The following is a 7,594-nucleotide window of genomic DNA, read 5'->3' on the forward strand; positions in this document are numbered from 1 at the left end:
AATCAGGATTTCAACCTAAGATTTTATTTGGCGTTTGTAGAAATACTGGTTCAAAATACTAATTCGCTGACCTCATATATTAATATTCAATATGTAAAAGCTAGTAGTAATACATAATAATGTGTTTTATCAATTCAGGAACAATTTGCGAAGGTCAAATGTCGCACATAACACAATTACCTATTATTAACATACGCGCGAACATGATAATGATAATTATAATTAAGAATATTATTACGACATGATTGCAAATTTGCGAAATACCTTAGTTCAAAGTGTTTAACTTTAGAAAATCAATAAGAAATTTATCTAATTCAATAGGACTAGGTACTATTCTACCTAAGTACCCACCAACCTTAAGAAGTAAAAGTATGCCCCTATTAGGGGTTGATTAGATACATTGCCTGAACTAGGCCTTGGCTGTCAAGTCTATGAAAGCTTTTCCGCCCGTCTTCCCCTAAAAATTATACGACTAAAAAAAATTACTAGTAAACCCAATTAAAATATTCTTAACCCATTGACAATATACAATAAAACCCCCAGGGCCTCTTTGAAAGTATTTTTATGTCTATTCTCCAATTTACTGCGAAGGTGAAGATCACTTAAAGACAGGTTAACAATATTTTGAGAGGTTCTTATGTAGTACATTTTTAACGTTACCTCGTCAGCTATGTGGCTCTGATAGCTCATCCTCTTCACCTTCCTGTAAGTTTCATCATCTAGCGCTTGTTCCACCGCAGCTTCTAACTTTTCTTTGATTTCTGAGTCAGTCTCGTGATCCAGATTCTCTAACACCAATCTGAATAGGATTTTAATTAACTTGTAGAAAACGGTCAGACAAAAACATTACTTGTACTCGAAAAGATAATTTTACCGCACGAATCCATGTAGTAAATAATACCTACCCATTCTTCAACTCTCACACAACTTGTAGTATGAGCAATAAATAACTGACATACATACTTATGCTTACTCTAACTCACTCTCGGTATACTTACCATACCTACTTCATACCATCATTCTTGTTTATAAATGATTCCTAAAATAAAATCTTACTCAGTTCTCTCATCGTCTTCCGCTTTGTGCAAGTTAGCCCTGTTAGCCTCTCGTGCCACCTTAATATCCTGTTCCCAAAACCTTCTCAAGTCTGGACTGGAAGTATATGGAGCCGCCACTTCCTTGATCTTCAGGAATATTATGGCAGTTATGAATATACATATCACGTTTACTATGGTTAGACAACAGCTTACGATACCTGAAAGAAATATTAACTTTAGTGAAATATTTTCGGACAGGTACTGCCTTTATTTTTAACGCAAAAAACGACGGGGTGTTATAAGTTTGACGTGTGTTTTTGTGTATGGGTCTGTCTGTATCATCGTAGCTCCCAAATGGGTGATCCGATTTTAATGCGGTTTTTTTGGTTTGAAAGGTATTTCAGTCGAGAGTGTTCTTGGCTATGTTTGGCGGAAATCGGTTCAGGTCTTCAAGGTCCAGGTCGTTTATTAGGTGTGATAGGAATGCTACACTGATGTAAACCTAAAGGTGTCTAGGATAAAGTAACATTTACCGTTCACAGCAAATTCAATAGGAAGATAGTCATGATACAAGGGTTGGTATGAGGAATTGCCAGTGTAAGCTTCTCCTTTTATATGAGGAATTTTTGATCCTGGATATAACAGCCATATGCAAGCTAAAGCCCAGTAAAGTCCCTGAAAACAAAAAACCATAAGATTGACCTACTAATTAAGATGTCATTTGATTTGTCTTAGTTATTCATTTCACACCCCTGGAATCTAATTAAAAAAGTAAAGCGATTTAAAACTGACAAAATATGATGAGAAATTCTAATGGCTATGGTTTTAGAAGTATACTTACACAGTTTACTACCGGTGGCAGCAAAGAAGCTGAAATGGCGATACCGATAAGCGGTCCTGCACTGCCTTGTAGTAAAGCAAGAGCTACTCCTGTACCCGAAGTTAGTGCCCAAAGAACACCCATCCATAAAGAACGGACATTGCCTCTGAAAACAAAAGTAACGAGCCATCAGAAGTCAACAACGATCAGATTTTAAAAACAAATATACGATCAAATTAAAAAAAGTTTATGTTTCGCTATTAGATAAAAATTTTGATTGTAGACTTTATAGGTCATATTGTACTTCATACATAATTTTATATGACGACGTAATATATATTTTGTATTTTCATACATAACGACCGTTAAGTACTAGTCTTGCAAAAATATATGTCGGTTTTACTACACATTTTAAAATTCATCAAATACTTTACCGTCCCTTCATTTCCTCTGTAGGCCAATCACCGAATCCCCAAGGCATTTCAGTGGTACCGAGTATCAGTCCAAATATGAACCCAAATAGAAGAGACACAAACATGCCAAGTACCAAACTTTCGAAGCCGCTTCTCACCAGGCTCCTGTCTGATATGATTGTACCGAAAGTGATGGACATCACAGGTCCCATTAGTGGGGAGACCAACATGGCTGCTACGATGTTCGATGCATTGTTTTCTACTAACCCTAAAGCTGCTAGGGAGCTGAAACAGAACACCACTTAAGATAATTGATAAAACTAGAGGTCGCGTTTGCATGACTGGCTTGCAATATGGAGTTGGTTGGGCTTGATCTGCCCCTTCTGCTACTCTTTAAGAAAAGTATCAATTTTCCATCTAGTTCATCATAAGTCTAGCCTTTTCACAGCTATGTTGGGGTTGGCTTCCGGTATAACCAGTTGCAGCTTAGGACCAGTGCTTTACAAGGAGCGACTGCCTATCTGACCTCGTTAACACGAAACCCATATCCTTTGAGAGATTGCTTGGGTCGAGGTCACACTATGTCTAAACAACAGAAGCTAGTGCCTCCAGTATTTTCGATACTGGTTAGCCGTTTGAGCGAGAAAAGATACCAAACATATAATATAGACAAACTTTCGTCTCGTGATTCGAGAGAGAAGTTTTTACTCAGATAAGTCAGTGACTCTGAAAACAGTGGAATAACGAAAGTTTGTCCTAATCTTTTCACCAATAACAAACTCTTTAAGGGTGATTTGATTACAGAGTTTTCAGTTGGCAACTCGAATTATTTTAAGTTATAATACCAGCGTCATTGAGCCTTGAGTTTGACCTTTAAGACAGTTGCGGTCAAGTGTAGGACGGGTGACCGTTCTTAGTAGAATAATTTATTATAGTTTCAACAACAACAAGCTTTAAAGTATGGCTCAAAGCTATTTTGATCCTGTTATTGTTTGGAAGCGTACATCCTGATCCTGAAAATGTGAATCTATCTTATCAACTCCGTAATTTCTTTGCGGAAAACTGTCAGTACTTAGCTGTTGTTATTTATACTAACACTGTAGGCTAAAGAAATAGGCAGATATTTCTTCAGAAAACACTTATACTTTTCCGATTTAATTAGACCCACTTTATCAGAAAATTTACTGCCAGGCTGTCTATGTCTTACATAATAAGTGAAGTGCCTATTATACACCTGAGATCATAGAAATGTTTACCCTCCCTCAGTCTGTCTATAGCACCTAAAACCTTAAGTATCTAAGCATAGCCACTTACTCAGCTGTGATAATTAATGTCAGATAGTCGAAGGACAGTTCCCCGCCGCCCCTGACACCGTCTACAACTTGCTTGACAGTCAGTTTGGATCGGATCGACTCCACAAAGTTGCGCCAACGTGTCGCATCCTCAGACTTTCGTCTTGAATTATAAAACAGTTGAGTTAGACATATATGTTTAGGTAAAGCTAAAGTCTAGGGTGGAATGAAATTAAATATAACTCTCTTAAAATCATGTAGGCTTAAGTTATTTTCAATTTATCAATTACGCTCTAATTAATTTTAAAGGGTCTTGTAATTCGATAAATCAGTCTCTTTTAGGGACATTAATTTGAAACGAAATTATTTTGTCTATTTTTGGCTACATGTGTTAAGGCGTCTCTAAATGTCACAGAAATATCTTTATTTTACGGTAAAATCGAATGTACATACGTAACTACATCGAGAACGTAGAGTACTGAAAACATAGATTATGCGTAACTTACTGGAATGTGTCGTCATCAATCCGTTCGTTTGGACAGCCGAGTGGACCACGCTACATGGAAGCACGCTGCAAGAAGACTTGTTCATAATGTTTAGTCGGTAATATCATTTAAAAAAGTATCAGATATACCTAAGGATCTAACGCTGCATCTTTGTAATTCCTGGACTTTATGGTAAAGGCGAGTCGGTATACTACACGGGTAGAGACAACCAGACTTAATAGCCGTCCTTTGGTTTTCATTATGTCCGGTCTATTGCACTGTGCCGATATATTATTTATAATCATTGTTTTCTGTTAAAATTACGGTCAAATTACAGTCGATGAAACAGATTTGAAAAATTGTTTATTTAAAATGCATTTCTGAATTACATACGCTTATGTAGACAGTTCATCTATCAAAAAGCCAGACACCCTAATTAAAACTTCCTCCTCATTACAATCAAGTGAAAACTTACATAGCCGTTTGCAAATAATCCCCACTTAATCCACAGCACGTGCTCGTGACCACTCGCAGTGGTTGTGTGGGCTGGAGCTTAAAATACCAACTACCTATATCGATTGCTCCTATAAAACGCTTTACACTAGAGCTGCGGTTATCTATGAGAGGCTTACTACCATGCCTTAAAGTAATATTATTACAGTCGTAGACGGGTGATAGCGCTCTACGTGATGTAGAGCGGCGTCTCTCTTTGCAAGACGCAACTGAATTTTTTTTTTTTTTTTAATTTTGGAGTATTATTTTTAACTGACTTCAAATAAACTACTGCGCCTTACTTGATGATTATTTACGGAAACAAATGAAGCTCTAAAAAGATAAATGAAGAAGAATAGATAGAATCAGTTCATTGAGTCCGAAGTTTTGAGGTAACAAACAGAAAAGGAAAACCAACGACTGTCTTTTTCTTTGGACAACTTTCGTGCTTCTCACTAATGCTTTTCCCATGCGGGGATCACACCTTGTGTCCTCAACCACTCAGCTATCCGTGTAGTATAAGTACCTCTTTTTTGACGTCGGTTGAAAAGTAATGGTGGTAGGCTTCAGGTTTTGATTAATGGAGCATATCAGGTTAATTACCGTTGCGCGCTCGTTTACCTGACAATGGACTTGCATCGGACGCCGATACCGAGTTGTGTGAGACAGTGAAGCATCGTCTCGCATTGATCGCCAGTTGGCAGCGGGAATATAATCTCGAAATAGTTGCCGGCTTTGTCATTCATCCAAACGACGTGCTCCACGTGCAACTTGCTCAGTAGTTCTTGAAGAATCTGTGTAGAATTACTTACTTGGGTACTTAAGTTATTTTCACTTATTTTATAAACCAATAGAATTTGTTCTTCCAGTTCGAATTGCTTAGGTAACAAACATAAAAAAGAAAATATTTTTCAAGTTTACTAAGTACCTATATAATTACATGAAGCTATGCATGTTACATGTTACATAATATCAGGTTTCTCTCTTTCAGAATATCGGACGTCATAAAACTAACAAAATATTAGTAGCATAAATGTATGAATGAATCGAATACCTGCTACCTACCTAATTAAATATCTACAAAATTAAAATAAAAGTTGGCAATTTGACAAAGATGTAGCTAATTCTATAATGCGAAGTTACATTTTATCGGTATTTAGGTGTTACAGGTTTGTCTTGTCTGCCTGTATGTGGCATCAGAGGTCGCGAACGCATAAATTTATTTTGTTTTGGCTAATTATGTAGAAGTGCTCTTAGACATACTTGATAAAGATCGGTTGAGCCATTTAAAGGTCGTAGGGGTGAAAGTTTGTATCGTCGGGGCGGTTTATTTTTTTGTGTTAAGCGGGAATTCAGATTTTCTACATTCAATGAATCTAAACTTACATTCTCCATAGTAAAAACTTCATCTGTTTCATCAATATTCTCCAATGGCTGACTGTAGCCTTCATTGTTATATTGCTGCGTCAAATGTATTGGAATACTTCTCGACTTTTTATTCCTCAATTCAACTGCTAAACGAGCAGATTTCGCATCAGAATTTTCAACTGTAATTAATTCTTTAGGTTTGCCAAACCTTAGAATATGTTCATAATTACTCGAAGGTATATAGACAATAAAAAATTACACCAGACGGCATCTTCACTTGTTTTGTGACAGTGTAAACAGTAACTGAAGATTATACGTGTATGTCAAACGCTAAAGGAACTGTTCGGAACTATTATCACGTAAGCGATACCTAATTAGATCGGTAAAACAATTAGCGCCGTGACGTAATGTTGTCGCTTCGGATTAAGTTGTTACTGTGTGTTGTGGTTCAGACAGTTTGCACACCTACGTACAGGTTGAGTACGGACAGTATAAAAATATTGATTTCGAAACAACTGTATAATAGATACATTCAATGATTTGTTACTTTTTTAGGCCTTCATTTTGTTGACGTAAAGTAAAAGTGCATGTTTCTTACAAGCCGTATTAATGCTGTATTTTGATTCGCGATAACGCCATTACGGCATTCAATTCCGAAAGGGTTTTTTTAGCAACGATTTTAGAGGATTTTACTGTTGTACTCCTAATCCAATTTTGTTATTGACTTTGGTTGCTGACTGTACGTTTTTAGACGATTAAATATCACTGTCAGCGATGTACCTTAGCGTTTAGTACATAGTACAAATGGAACATAGATATTAAATAGAAGAAAAATTAGCTCAGGACTATCCTATACGTCACTAAGCAGCATGTTTACCTACGTACTATACAGTATACTTCATTTATTATCTTGTCTTTCTCCTAAACAAGGATATTAAGAATAAAAAGCAACTAAAACCAATGAAAACAAAAAAACGTCTTCTACATCAAACATATTAGGTACGTATACGTATACTTGTAAGAAATCAGTCGTTGATATATTTAATAAAAAATAGTAAAATTAATTTCTAGATTTTATTTTATAACTTCATAACATTCAAAGCATTAATAAATAAACCCAATTATACTACTATAAGTTACGCAATCAACTCAAATATATGTTTTCTTCAGTGACCCTTATTTAGGACAATTCTGAAGGATTATATGGAAATTGTGTTGAGTATAACGTCGTCACGAATACAGACGGCGCCTGTGACGTCATTCCAGTGGCTTTATTTAAGTAGAAATAGTAAATAGAACAATCCAAGTTGTTAGCAGGATTCTTTAGAATTGTTTGCTAGATTACAATTACGTGGTGTAAGTATTTGTTCATCATTGTCAAGTTGCCGAATTCGTCTCTTGAAAGTTTAAGTCTAAACAAAACTCTTTGGTCCATTTTATGAAATAAAGAAAGATACATAATATACATGTTAAAAAATATTATTACACATAATAACGGACTAAGTAAAGGGAGCATTAAATAAAAACAGACATATTTTTGTGTAAAAAATTTAATCAAATAAATTACGTAATGAAATGGATACAAAAGTTGTCAAAAACTTAATATTAACCTAATTAGAATTAGACATTAAACGACTTATTTCTAATAACACAGGCTTCTTTGGATCCATAGTGAAACTTAAAGAAG

General features: G+C 35.7%; 1 pseudogene; it reads right to left on the reverse strand.

Annotated features, from left to right (window-relative positions):
* Positions 1 to 409: 409 nt before the first annotated feature.
* On the reverse strand, positions 410 to 6,178 carry LOC113501413 (annotated as a pseudogene).
* Between the last annotated feature and the right edge of the window lie 1,416 nt (positions 6,179 to 7,594).

Source organism: Trichoplusia ni, chromosome 15, assembly GCF_003590095.1.
Source record: "Trichoplusia ni isolate ovarian cell line Hi5 chromosome 15, tn1, whole genome shotgun sequence".
NCBI lineage: Eukaryota > Metazoa > Arthropoda > Insecta > Lepidoptera > Noctuidae > Trichoplusia > Trichoplusia ni.